Source organism: Perca fluviatilis, chromosome 16, assembly GCF_010015445.1.
Source record: "Perca fluviatilis chromosome 16, GENO_Pfluv_1.0, whole genome shotgun sequence".
Lineage (NCBI taxonomy): Eukaryota > Metazoa > Chordata > Actinopteri > Perciformes > Percidae > Perca > Perca fluviatilis.
Window position 1 is genome coordinate 24,355,535 of NC_053127.1, and position 15,292 is coordinate 24,370,826.

The 15,292-nt window shown below is 38.5% G+C and overlaps 1 protein-coding gene across 1 annotated transcript in view; it reads left to right on the plus strand.

Annotated features, from left to right (window-relative positions):
• Positions 1 to 1,712: 1,712 nt before the first annotated feature.
• npas2 (neuronal PAS domain protein 2) overlaps positions 1,713 to 15,292 on the plus strand; it is a 38,154-nt gene continuing 24,574 nt past the window's right edge. The window contains exon 1 of the mRNA XM_039777107.1: positions 1,713 to 2,016. The gene's annotated coding sequence lies outside the window, so the exon portion shown is untranslated. The remainder of the gene's footprint in view (positions 2,017 to 15,292) is intronic.

Genomic DNA, 15,292 nt, shown 5'->3' on the forward strand with positions numbered 1-15,292 from the left:
GTTGTGGCCATTTTCTATTATACAAAATCTGCATTCCTTTTTTATGATAGGGCAGGATTTGGATCCTGTCACTAGGGATAGCATCTGGGTTACATTTTGGAAGAGGCCTCCTTGACCTTAATGGAAACCAATTGGTTCATGTTATATTGTAAAGGGGAAAATAATACATTTCCAAATTAAGCTTAACAGCAGGAACCAAATCCCCCCCCCTGCAATAACAGCCTTTACTGTTGTAAGTTATGAGGAATTGAACATTATGGACCTTCTACATTTTAGATTAATTGTACATCAGGTATTGAACTCTGATGCTAAGCCATGCAGTGTTTGTTTAGGCTGATGTAATTTAAACAAAGGTGAGGAGCAGACACGTCTTAGCTTGAAACATTTATGCACAATTTGACTCATCGTACAATAAAAATCAGAAGCCCTATAGCTAATTTGAAGCATTGACACATAACAAAACATTTCAAAGCACATGCAGTTTACCACTAAAACCTGTCTACTAAATTCTAGTATGTCAGAGTTGCTGTTTAGTCGCAACATTTGATCTTTCACTGAGTATGTGTGGTATGTCAACAATCAGAGCTCATCGTCGTTCACCCAGACCGCGGTGGAAGACTAAAGGTCATCTTGGCAGCAACAATGGAGAAATCAAAGAAACATGTCGGACATCACTCTTCCAGCTTGAGCCATGCTATAAAGGTGTATATTAAGGGTGGGTGGAACATTTGATTTGGACTGGTAACTGGTTGCTTGTTCTTTTCTAAATTATTGTGTTCACCCAGCGAGATGTGGGCTTTTTCATTTGGTGGTTAAATCATTTGGCATTTGAGTGGGTTCTGCTCTTTCAGGTCTGGCTCAAGATATGACTAAAGTTAATGGAATTAGGCAGCTCATTGCTGAATGCTGACTCTTTTTTTTAAATCGCTCCAGTGATGGAAAGTAACCAAGTAGGCCAGCTTAATCATGCACTGCACTTTAGTACAGTTTTGAGGTAAGTTGCTTGAATATTACTGTTATATGCTACTTTATACATTCTACTCTACATTTCAGACTAGGCTATATGTATGTCAAATTGTAAAATTTGTATCAACAAAACACATGCATTTATAACATATAAGGCATATTATAGATTAATAAACTACACAATATAAAAACTACCTCCACCTCAACCAGTTACAACGCTACAACATTTTTCTGCATAAGTAGGCCTACTTTAAGTACATTGTGCTAATAAAAGTTTTACTTAAATAATGCAGGACGTTTTACGTGTAATGTATGGAGCATGGTATAACAAGGTGAGGATCTGAAAACCTCAATCACTGAATTACATGTATTGACAAAAGGGGGGCGCTACAGCATCTGTTGATTTGTCTTTACATTTTCAGAATTGATCTGATCAGCCCAAGCCCATGTAGACCAACATGTGATGATTAGCTAGGCCTATATAATAGCTTTTCTAAGTATGACTCAGAGAGCAAAAGGCATGACTCACACCAATCACAGCAGTGTACGGTGTACTGTACATATATGGAACACCGGTAGCCTATATTCAGTGCTTTTTAAAATGCATGCTTTTTAAAACCGATCTTTGGAGTGCATTCAATCATCGTCATGTACTATCTATTAATTTAAAGGGTATCTTTAAAGCCCAACCACACGTTAAACACACGCCTGTGCGCGCTCACTCGTTAGTCCAGGGGGCGGGACTCTTAAGTGTGGACGAACGAACTCTGGCTGCAGAAAAACTCTTCTTTCAGCCTTCATCTTCGTCTTCATCTAAAACAGGACATGTTTTAATCAGCGCTCTGTTGAATGGGAATATTTAAAGTGTAAGGTGTGTGGGCTGGATCAGGAGGATCTTTCCCTAAACAGCAGGCTGTGTCCTCAATACATCGCCGCCGGTGCAGTTTTCTCTCTGGACAACTTTTTGGCTTTTGGTCGGTTAGGCTAAAGCCCCTTTCCCCACATGCTTCCGTTTGGATTCGTCTGACCCTTGTTATCGCACAGAATAAGGTACATTACCAGCTTTGTGTTTGTAACGTTACGTGCTGACGGTTCTGTCCACAGTGTCCTTTTCGTTACTTGTCACGTCACGGTTGTTACAAATCTAGTTTAACGTTAGCTATACATTAACGGTTGGAAAATTAGAAAATCTTGTATGAAAGTAAACCAGGCTCATAGGTTTCTCTTTCCTCAAGTCTTTACTTATTTGGCTTTACAATATGTAAAACTTTTTTTTTTCCTAAAAAGTCTTGTTTAACACTAGCTAAAGTAGGCTATGGAGGCAGTGAGGGCTTTTTCATGTTTTATCTATTTACATGACTGTGGTACTAACATTGTGTGAGGGGATCCTATTAATGAAGTGCTGTCTAACTAATTAAGTTTTGTATGTGTTGACATAGCTAACGTTACCTGGACACCAGCTGTTGGTTTTGGGCAAACATTATTACATCTGAAGAATTATAACACATTGTATGATTTGAGGAGAATGAAATCTTAGCCTAAATGACACAATGACATACATTTAAAAGGGTAGAGGTTGTAATTGTGTATTAAGAGACACATAGGCTACTTAGACTAGAATGAATGCTAGATTATGTGATTGGGAAAGACACCAAATTCACAGGAGTTTGATAATGCAAGGCTCATGTCTCGCTCCTCTGAATGATGCCAAGTCGATCAGTCACTTTTGAGAGACCTGATACAAAAAATGTCCTGGCTATAAATGAAAGTAGCCATTGTGCAAATTATGTCAGGGTCCAAATGATTGTTCCGTGTCTTCATCCACGTATACTCCCATTGAGGCTTCCTGCGTCAGTGCTGAGCTTGGCCCAGCAGACATGAATAGTGATGAGTATGTGTGCTGACAGCTGAGTGGGACAGGACAGGGCTGTTCCAGGACTGAATGAACTAGGGTGTTCACTACACCATATGCTCCTTTTTTACATCATGCTGCTAAGCATTTGCGCCAGCCTCATGACTCATGCTATCTATCCCGTCAGCTAAGTTTTAGTTCCGTCACTGAATCCAACAACCTGAATTTACATTGTGGACTAGATTAATTGGTGTATTACATTATGGCAAAAGGTCGCCCCTTATGGAAAACAGGAGGTCAGGAGTCAATTACAATCCCTATCCTTTCTGTACTATGGCTGCCTTCTGCTGACAGCTGTCTCACTCACTCACTCACTCACTCACTCACTCACTCACTCACTCACTCACCTTGTGAAAATAATACAATTCTCATAAGTATGGGGTACAAATTAAGGAACTGGAGACATTATCAATCTTTTACCAATCCACATTTACTCGTTTAGCATTTTCAGATAAATTGTCTTTATCCCATATAGGCCTAAACATACTGAAAAGATGCAACAACCAGTTTATTAAAAACCACAAATTCAGTCCAGTCCAGAATATCTTAATTGGTCATACTTGTGTCATCTGTTGTCACATCATAATTGTTATATTTGTTAAGCAGAGTGATCACACATCAGCTGTGTCAGTGGCTCACTGTCAGTATGTTGGCCTGTGCAGTCACTGTGGGTGTTTGAGTTTTACGTTCACCTAAATACTCAGAAAAATAGTTTGAGGGTATCAGGTTGTAGGGTTATTCAGTTTATAGTGCTGTTCACCTGATACATGGACTGTAATGTGATGGGATGTACACCGAGGAAGGAACCCAAAGCACTGTCCTGGTGCCGCTCAGCAATTCCTGACGGTTAGGTAGATATAAAGACTTAATGTTTTATTGGCAAGATCTAAACATTGTTCAATAAAATAGTTTGATGTTTTTGCAGCAGGCAATGCTATTCATTATTATAATTATGAGATTCAGTTTCATAAATATGTTTGAGTATGTCATATTTTTGAGAAGCTTTCTCACAATATGCGATAAAAAAGAAACCTTTTTATAACTATGATTGATACAATTACTACCTATTACCCCATTACTGTGACTTAACATTTTCATCCTTTTCATAATTAGTTTGCCCCATACTCACTGTATAACAAACTGACAATTTTTATTCCTCTTTCCCTTCGTTTTTGTGCCATTATTCTTCATGTCCCTGCTCCCTATATTTGTATCTGCTCTTCTTCTGCCTGTTACCATGCAAAGAATATCCGTTTACAGCATTGGATTTCACCTTTAAGAGTAAACTGAGCAAGAGGCCTAATGGACATTTACCCTTTTGTGAGACATAATTATGCTTCTGTTTTTGCGTCAGCAATGCTGTGTTTTACATCTCTTTGCTGAAACTATGCAGTGGTGAAGGTTAGTTAACTGATGACAAACAGCCTTGTCTCTGATCTTACAGAGCGTGTTGTGGGGAAAGTAGGTTACTGGGCCATGTCCTGCAAGCTTAAACTGAACACTAGTCGTAATATTGTTAGAGCCGCTTAGTGTGACTGGGCATGCACAAATGGTGTAGGTCTGTGCAACAGCAAAGAGATAATTCCTATCCTCTGTCTCTTTAAAAAAAAAACAGAGTGGCGCGGGAATGTTGAATGTTAAACCCATGTTGATTCATCTAAAAACACATGAAATGGAGTGCAATCTGACAACCGGCTGACTAATGTCACATGTTGCTAATTACTAAGCCCTGTTAACCTTAAACATCAGTGGTTTTATCCCTTTTGTGTGTGAGCATCCTATTTTTAGTATTTGCATTGTATTTATGTATACATTTTACTGACTCATATTGACACCATTGTTTTTCTCTTTTTAGAAATAAAAATGCAATGCTATTGCTGAAACTAAAGAGACATGATAAATTAATTAACTGATAAATTATATATATATATATATATAGGTGTGTTGTTGATTTTTACACTTGGCTGTAACAGTAGTTTCCCTTGGAGGGAAAAAACAAACTTGATTTTATCACAGTGTTTTGCTTTTTATTTTTATTTTTTTTTATAATAACTGTCTTTCATAAAGCTCAATGTGAAACCAATGTTAAGCTTTTATTTATCCAGGTTAGTTCCAAAGTCATTCCATATACATGAAATACCTGACCTAAACACCAGAGGCATCAGAGCAGCAGTGAAATAGTTTCATCTATAAATCGGGATATCTCTGGGCGTGTCCCCACACATGCGCAGTACAGCGGAGGGGGCGGGGACTTGCTGAATTCCTACAAGGCATTGGTTGCAGTTCACTGGCTACAGGTTTCTTGCCATAAACTGATCATCCGTCATCAAAAACTCATTGCTGTCTATCCTACTTGCAAATGATGAAATAGGGAACATGCTTCCTCTCTTGATGAGCCGCAGCCGAGCCGCAACTGATTGAGCCGCGCTGCAACGCAATGTGTTTACATGTTGGGGCTCTCCAGCACTTTTTTTTTGTTGCTCAGGCCGCAAATTTACGAATCCCACTATGGCCACTTCAAGACCTGCCCTATGAAGCAACTTGGTTGGGATTTGGCATTTGACCTCGAGTAGTTAAGGTTAGGATAACCGATTGGTCAGGGGATAGGACCTGTACAAATGGGGTTACGTTACCTTGCGTAAGCACGGACACCTGGCCAAAATGATCATTTATTATTGTTATTGTTGCTAAACTATGCAACTATCGAAAAATCCACAATTGATAAATAATCAAATATTTTTTTAATTAAAAAAATGTAACCGCTGGACACAAGATGTCTTCTATATTGTATGTGCACTCACTGAAGCTTCAAGTTTGAAGTTGAATACTGGACCATGATTGGCTTCCAATCCGTAAATGTCTTAAACTCAGAAAGTGATGAATATGAAAACAGCCTTCTAAGTGTCAAACTGTGCACACATCATTCTGCACAGTGAAGATCAAACATCCAAATGAAGTAACAATAGTGGAGGGGGACTTTAAGTAGTTTTTTAGTACTAATCAGTTTGTGTTTTGTAGATGATCTGGTTTACAAACAAAACCAAAAAATGTAAGAAAAAAAGGTTTCTGATGAAGTTTCTGTTAATATTTAGTTTTATATCCATCTGTATAGTTAAAACTCAACAAAGGACACGCCGCACTCTGAGTAAGAAAAGTTAATCCGCGTTGAGGAGTCAAACCTGTGCAATTGACAAAGCCAATAACCTCCTACTTCACTTGCCTAAGCTCTTGTTATACATGCCTCCTGTTGTACATTTTTTGAAAAGTTTTTTAGGGTGCCTTGAACTAGAAGCTCTGAGGGAAGTGATGTGCCTAAAGAGACAGACATGCTGATTATTAACATCAAACATGGACATTCCTTTTGAACTCAGTAAAGTAAAACTATGTTGCACATGACTCTTGAGACTATGACTGGTATTCATGCCACCCTCTTTAACCTTGTTACTATGACAGACAAAATGTTCAGCTCCAGTTATATAACTGCTACAGACGTCATCGTCCTTGCTGCTGTCGCTGATCTCTTGCTCCAAAGCACACAGTCATTGTCCTCAGTAGCTTCAGGCTCAGATCCACCGGGGCATGATTAAGACATTTAGCGGCTTTAAAAAAAAAAAAGTTCCCTTCTTCGGGCTCTAAGACTTATCACATTATGTGAATTTGCTTCTTCTCTTTATATTCGTGGCATGAAACGAATGGGCGAGACAAACATCTCAACGTAATGTGTGAAACCTTTGTAAAGACGCTGCAGTAGTACACTAAGATCTTTAGGCAACATACACCGGTGACCTGGAATTCACTTCAAATGAGGTTTATTAATTATCAGGTGAATTTAATTCAGCCACTGGTTGAGTGCTACACTGTCTCCTGCACAGTCTTTTATTTATTTTTTATTTTTTTGGAGACCCTTGTCTATTTTATATAGCTGATTCACATGACTTGAGCTTTTATCTGTCTTTTACGACAAAAGGTCCCTTTTAAGAATCGGGTGTGGCTACACTTTGTATTTCAGATGAAGGAAAAAAGAAAGAAAGAAGGGTTTCACAATATGGGGCCCAGCCCCTGTGTGTGACCTACATGTGATTCAGATCTTTAGCTCAGGGTGTTGGCTGCATGGGCATTACGGTACAATGCAGTTTGTTTTTGTAGAGTAAAATACACAACACAGCCTAAGACCATAAACGAGCACGTCAGCTCTGATGCTCAATTGAAACGAGCACTCCCAGACTGGGTTGCTCATTCCTTTTTTTATGGTGGTCATCTCAATGTGATGGCAAGAGGCAAAACCTAATCATGGCTTGTGATACTGAGCTGGAGTGTCAGAGCTCACACAACCATCGTGATGCTTTTATATTCAGGTTGGGTCCAGAAAACATCAATAGAATGAGTTACATTTAGCTAAAACACACTATACTACAACCTGGATGCTCAAGTCTCATCTACTGCAGTGTTATTATTTAGTTGATATGATATGTATCTCATAAGAACACAAGAAAGTGTGATGCGCTTGGAAATCTGTAGGGAGATTCTGTACCTCCATCCACAGAGGACAGGGTCTCTAACAGAGATGGAAGTGATTTTAAGGGTTTGCTCAAGGACCCCTAAGCAGGGGGAATGAATCATGAGTCATTATCACAGTGAAAAAGGATTTCTACACTCACTGCATCAATCTGCTTCCCTGTTATGAGCGGTTATCCTGAATAATGTGTGCTCTCACAGAGATTGTCTTTTTAAGCATCCAAATAAGCTGTATTTCACCGTACTTTAATCAGGCATGAAGCATAAACCCAGTGGGTCAACACTCAGCGAATGCGTTAATTAATTAATGTGATTTTTTTTTTTTTTTTTATCCAGATAACTAATTATCTGGCATTCATCATTAGAAATGTAGATGTTATTCACCCACTTTCTTAGTCAGGCAAATATTCTGATTATATGTCAACTCATTTTTTCAGTTGACAGGCCCTCAGGTGGAAAAAGAGGCAATCTACAGCTGATATTATGTCTTGTAGTTCACCTAAAATGTTAATCAACTTATGGAAAATTTGTTTCAACTTTGGGATTGAAAAATATCTACAGTCCTGTATTTTTTGGTTTCTGTGGATGGATAGTGCAATTCAGTATTCTGCTATTTTCTTTACAAGCTGCTTTCCTCTTTAAAAAGAAACCTGAACGTAATGAGAGAGATTTGTGTGCTTTCAGGAGGAAGCTTTGGAAATATGGACGGCAGCATTTCATAACAAGTAAAGGAAATAGCGATAGAAATGGAGACATAAGGTCATTTTTTCCATGGACTGCTTGCGAAAGGCTACTTGAGTTCACAGAAAAAGAGTCTGTGCATAAGAGAGTGGCTGGTGTTCTACAAACACTCACTTGTGAATTCATTACAATGATAATATTCTTGTTATCGGCTCAAAAAGTTTCTTTGAGGGCACTGTAAAAAAATCAGCCCACTTCCCCAGCCAGGAATTTAATCAAAGATGTAACCTACGATCTCAACTTCAGACGGTGTTACAAAGAAAGAGCTGCATTGCCCTTTCCACCCGTGTCCTAGAATTGTGACCCACATATTAGCTCACACACTGCCTCTGGTAATTGCATCTTTTTTTCCCTGAGCAGCAGCATACAGTATCAGGCCTGGAATAATTTGGTGATTCATTTCGAATTCTTGAAAGAATATAATTTATGAGGACGTTTTTGAGAGTAGATACCTGGTGAATAGAGCTGGGCAATATATCAATATCGTGATATGAGACTAGATATCGTCTTAGATTTTGGTTATCGTAATATGGCATAAGTGGTGTCTTTTCTTGGTTTTAAAGGCTGCATTACAGTAAAGTGATGTCAATTTCTGAACTTGCCAGGCTGTTGTAACTGTTCTATTATTTGCCTTTATACACTTAGTCATTATATCTACATTACTGATGATTATTTATCAAAAATCTCATTGTGTAAATATTTTGTGAAAGCACCAATAGTCAACACTACAATATCGTTGGGTATCGATACATCGAGGTATTTGGTCAAAAATAGTGATATTTGATTTTCTCCATATCACCCAGCCCTACTGGTGAAAGGATGTTTGTTTTAAAGGTTCACACTGAAAAGTTGCGGCCACCCACACTGAGGCTGTGCTGTGTGGGGATGTGTAATTACAAGGCACTTTTGGGTAAAGTATCCCCAAAATCATTGACAAATGTTGTACAAGCACGAAAAGAAAACACAGAATAAGTGAAAGAAACCTACATAAAATGTACAGTTAGATTGAACAGGATCACTGCACACTAAAAATTATTGGAATAACTAATGTGTTATTAGTTATTATTTATTAACACAGTATACTAATGTAGTCTTCATGTTTAATGTAGACTAAATTATTAGTAAATTATTTATGCCATCGCATTTTAATCAGAGCCCAGAAATGATGTCTTCAGATTACCAAAGTGAAATTGAAAAATACTGTATAATTATATCTAGCAAATGTTGTCAGTAGTTTTTTTTGCTTGCAAATGTACTCATGATTAACAGAATATTCAAAAAGTCATTTTTGATAGACCAATTGATTACTTGACTAAGAATTTCAGTACAAAAAAAATAAAAATACAAGCACATCATGGTCGTTTGCTTATGTGCAGTTGCAGCATGGGGAAAGGGCATGTGCTTTTTCCTTAGTGCACAGCAGGTGAGGCTGGGTTGGTACTGCACTGTGACAGAATTGTCCAGCGGGTAAAGCTCAGTGAGTGCTAAGGGTTCAGCTGCTGCCCAGGGGAGGATTAGTGTGAAGCTGCTGTGTGGTTGAGACATACAGCACTCATGGGAAAGCGCTGCTGAGGAGGGGCATGGTGATTTTTATCTTTACTGGCTGGTGCCTTTTTTCAATGTGGTACTCAATGGAAGAAAATGCTGGTTTGGTCGAGAATGTCGCAAATAGTCCCTTTTGTGATAATTCTCAATTTCCCTCCTCTGCTGTTGGATGACGTCTGAAGTTGTCAGTGCTGCTCCATCTCCACTGAATGTCAAAAATGTCCCTGACCTGAACATTGCGTACCATCAAACCAGCCAACACGGACCTGTGAGAATGGACTGAAGACTGGTTATGTAGCAATGAGACACCATTTCCAGTATATGGTGATTTTCTTCAGTTGCTGCAAGAAAACATCTTCTGCTGATGTGATGCTCTTATCTTTCTGACAAAGCTCAGGAGTGTGAAGCATTCATTAGAAATGTCTTTCAGTTTAAGTTTTTATTGTGTACTTATTGCCAGTTATGTAAAATAAGGATTTAGTTATATCTTACCTCATCTAACCATGACATTTTATACTGTGAATTACAGTTATTCTTCTTTTACCTCGTCATATTTTCAGACCTCCCTGCTGCATTTCATGTCCTTAGGATTTCTTGTTTTATTAATGTCATTAGAGACATTATTTATATAAAATGCAATTATATATAAAAAAACGGAAATAATACTTCAAAGCTTCAGCAGTAAATCCTCATAGAGTAAATCAGAGTAAATCATCATAGGATACATTCCTTATATACTGCAAATAGAGAAATTATTATTATTATACTACTACTACTACTACTACTACTACTACTACTACTAATAATAATAATAATAATAATAATAATAATATCTCTGTAGCCCATTTTTAGCCCAGTAATGTATCACTGCAGTGCACAATGTGTTATAATGAGAAACAAAAGCTTACAGTGAGAAAGGTTGCCTGCCACTTTATTTATATTAATTAGATTAACAAATGGGCTTCTGAGGTGTGCATGAAAAATCTCCTGGACCTGAAGAAAACGGAAACCAGTGGCTTGATGGACATAACACATTGTTACCATGGGAACACAGAGCGAACAGCAGTGCCACAGTCTAATTAATGACAGTCAGTGCTTCAGCAGAGGGCCACCATGACATCATCAATAGCAGTATTACAGATGCAGCTCGAGGCAACGTCTAAGTAATTATTTAAATCACTGATGTAAAGGCAAGCAGTCTGGACAAAGGTGTAGGATGTAAAGCACCCAACGCTGAACATGTATTATATAGTGAAGCCTGCTTATGAGCACTAAATGTCATCTCATCATCCAATAGCATGACCTACATACTGTAAAAGAGCAGAACTAATCTCTATGTAGGCGGATGGTGAATAATGCAGTAAGATGTGGGAGATCTTTATGAATCTTAGATGTCTTACACTTGTTGGTTGCTGGCATAGCAACAATTTAGTTTGAATGATTCTATATCATCACTCTGGCATTGTTTACTTCTCTTATCTTATAGTTTTGTGCATACAGTGTGTAAGCTATATGAACGAGTAGATGACACAGATATTTAGATGTTTTTTGAACATCATTTAATTTAAAACAGCCTTGATTAGTTGACTTTGTCATGTTACATAACAAGTGGCAGCTGTTCCTGCATTACTATGCCATTACACCTTTTAAGTTATTATTAGACATCACTTTAGAGGTACCACATATTCATTAGGTGAGATATTTATGTAACTAGACGAAGAGTCTACAGCCATGTATGTGAGGCTGCACTTTGCTTTGAGCTAAATATCACATGCTAACATGCTCGTGTTTAAAGATGCAGTAGGCAAGTCTTATAAAACTAACTTTCTGTCACATTTGCTGAAACTGCCGCTATGTTCCAGTAGAACTACATGAATTCTGTAATATAAAAAAAATCCAGCTCCTCTGGCACCACCTACAGCCTGTACTGCGATTGGCAAAATTCCACCGCTCCCGGTTGATTTTCTCCAATCAGGGCCACAGGGGGGGTCTATCTGCCTGTCAATCACTGCTCATGCACGCACACGCATATAAGAGCGTTCTCCCCTCCCTCTTCCCCGTGCACGAGCTGCAGAAAGGTTTCCCAAAACTCCGGTGAATATTGGAGTGGCTTTTCAGAGGTGGCGTGAGCTCTGGGATTTTAAAGATCTGAATAAAAGATGCAGATGTAGCCACATTTCTTCTCGACAGGTAGTCAAAAGTCCACAAAGCTACGTTGGTGAGGATGATAGTAACGTTTGCACAGTGGTCGGTCAGATATGATGCTGAAATGGCCAACGCTAGCCTGCTAGTTAGCATCGTTTTACTGTTGGTGAGTAAAGTTAACATTGTGTTAGTGTTTAGTTATTGAACATGTTGTCTGTCTGACATGCCGTTAGTTCTGTCAAACTCCCTTGTGTGGGAGGGGCTTAGGAGACGGTTTGGGCTGCAGCAGAAAGGGGGGAGGGACTGAGAAGTTGTCGATGTTTGTTAGCAAAGTCCTGGCTCTTCACAATCTTACCTACAGCAGCTTTAAAGGTGCCGTAGGTAGGATTGTGAAGATCCAGGACTTAGCCAAAAAATTTGAACATGGACAACTTCTCAGTCCCTCCCCCCCTTTCTGCTAAAGCCCAAAACGTTCTCCTAAGCCCCTCCCTCCACAAGGGAGAATGAATGCGTGTGCATGAGCAGTGATTGACACACAGTTAGACACCCCACCCTGGAACTGATTGGTGCATCTGAACAGGGAGCTGTGGATTTTTGCAAATCACACTACGGGCTGTAGGTGGTGCCAGAGGAGCCAGATTTGTTGTTTTTTTAATTACCTGCTTCATGTATTTTCTACTCGAACATAGGTCAGTTTCAGCATTTATACAGAAAGTTATTTTTATAAGGCTTACCTACTGCACCTTTTAATAGGTGTAATGTTCACAATGGTTACTATCTTAGCTTAGTGTGTTAGTGTGCTAATATTTGCTAAATAGCCTTAAACACAAATTACGCCTGAGGCTGATGGGAATGTCATTTAATTTATATATCATATAGTTGGTCACGATGAAACTATTTGACAAATTATGTTTTAACCTGATGATGGCACTAGACGAAAAGTCATTTTGGCACATTTCACTAACTGTTACAATTTTTCCTTAAAGGGACACGAATGTCTGTACTCAATTTCATGGAATCCATCCAGTACAGGCTAGTTGTTGTGACATTTCACTTTAAATTTGCTCTATTATATTGGCCCAAAGGAAAATGTTTGTCAGGTGTAGACACTTCTTTATGGAGTCACTGTAGGAAGTCTTTGTACTGTAAAATGTCCATGTTAGAGCTTGAGATATCATTGAAGAACACTAATCTTATTTATGGCAGGCCAAGTGTCATGTATGCATTGTTGGAGCTTTCAGGAAAAAGAATATGGGAATGCAAAAATTATTAAGAGACATTATGCAAATGTGTTACAATAACTACTACTGTTGGGAAGGAATCCTAAAATGAAGCATGTTGAGCATGTTTTGCCTTTTTCGTCCCTTTTAGTATGGTTTGGTGTAAAGCAATCGCAGACTAGACAGGTTGGTAAATACAAGTGTGCTGTGTCCAGTTTATTGACATCATGTTGCATGATTTCTGGGTGTTGAAGGTCAGACCTTTTAGACAGTCAACCTCTCATCACCCAATGGAGCCACCATGTCTCTCTGTGGTCTAAAAGCTATCTGTTTTTTTACTTCATGCATCCTTACATTTGATGTTATATATGTTATGATGGTAATATTTTTTATAAGTATTTAAGTTTTTATTTATTAGATGAAACTATACACACTTTAAAATCAGCATTTTATGTCAGAATAGAATTATAGGAGACATTAATGAAAGCGACTTCTTAGTGATTTTGTTCTTCTTCTTATTATCAAAAACGCAAGGCAATGTACTGCAGTGTAGTAGAATTTTCTTAGAATAATAAGAAACCATAAGGGTGCATTAAAATTCAAACATGTATTTAGATGTAATTAATTATTAACAGTCAACTCTGCAAACATGGGTTAATGTTATGAAACAAAAACAAATTTGCTTGTAAGTTTCAAAGTATGTAAAGAAAAATCTTTATTACTTATAATAAGCATTTAACTCTGCAAGCATGGCATTCAAATGAGGCCACAACCAAGGACATGACTATGTGTTGTTTTGCTGGAACCCCTGGGTTGCTTGCTGAGAATATAAAGTGTTAATAGTAACACATGCATGTGGAGTAACTTCATACCCGTTGTGTATTCACTAGGACAGCAACACCACTGCCGATGATTGAATGGAATATTTTTATTTCAGGTCTTGGCTTACACTGGCTGACAGCGTATTTTGTATAGTGGCTTTGGGTTGAGTCACCACTACCATATAATTGATGTTTGATTTTTTTGACAACTCCTTTCCTTTGCCGTCCACCTGACTTTCATGTCTTTCACACATGAGAGAAACTGGGACAACCAGTGTGATCACACAGTGGGAGCTCCACACAGAAAGGGCCTGCGTTGGTAATTGAATGTGGCCAATGTAGTGGGGGGCCTCAGTGTTGCCTGGTGGCCTCGCTGCTGGCTAAACTGTAATATGCTAGGAAGTTTCAACACATACATCGCAGTGGAATAATAATTTATCTATCCTATGGGATTTACTGTTATTTTGTTCATAAACTCCAATATAAATAATTGTCTACTTTTACTTCAATATGAGAAGCATATATTTGTTAAGCAGCCACCGTACTTGACTTCCATATATACTATTATATATACTAAGTATATATAATATATATAACTATATATAAGTGCATTACTAAGTGCACTTCATAAGTTAGGTGTCATAGACTGTTGGCAAGAAAGGCCTCGAACTCTGTAGACTGATTGTGACTGACTGTCATGTGATGCTGATGCTAGACTGTGATTCTGTGGCTCAGTGTCTCACAAGCTGGTTAAAATGGCATCATACTGGTACCACATCACATTAAACTGTGCACACAGTATTTAATATTAACGGCCACCTCACAGCAAGCTGCCAACCCTTCTTTCTTCTCCCTGTCACTGCCCGAGACGAGTGCAGATGTGAGTCGTGCATGCGTCACTTTGCGACAAGTAGCCTACAAGATGCTAACGAGAGACTTCTGTAATGTAAAAACAGTAAAAATTGACCTATAACGAAGTTCGTTCACTGCTGGCTACAAGTTAGCAATCAAACACAACAAAGGCTGTCACTTGAATGGCGTTTTGAGCTAACGTTAGCAATCAAACAATCATAGATAGCTAAAACGTTTTTGAAATTATTTCCATTTTCTGTTATTGTATGTAAAGAGAAAAGTTTATTATTTTATGGATATCACAAATTTCAGTATGACCTGTTATGCCGTAAACCATTTAAATCTGAGCATGCGCGACTCACATCGGGCAGTGAAAGCCCTTTTAACTCAGCCCCCCCCCCCCCCAATTGGACCATACCACATACACAGGTGACCATAGGTTTTTTTTTATTGCAGAACTATCTTTCCTATTGTTCTTCCCCTTAGGATTGCCCAGCCCCTCCCTTCAGAAAAGACCTAATGAGGCAAACCTGCATCCACTCTCTCTGATTAAGCTGGTGGGCAGCTGAGCTAAC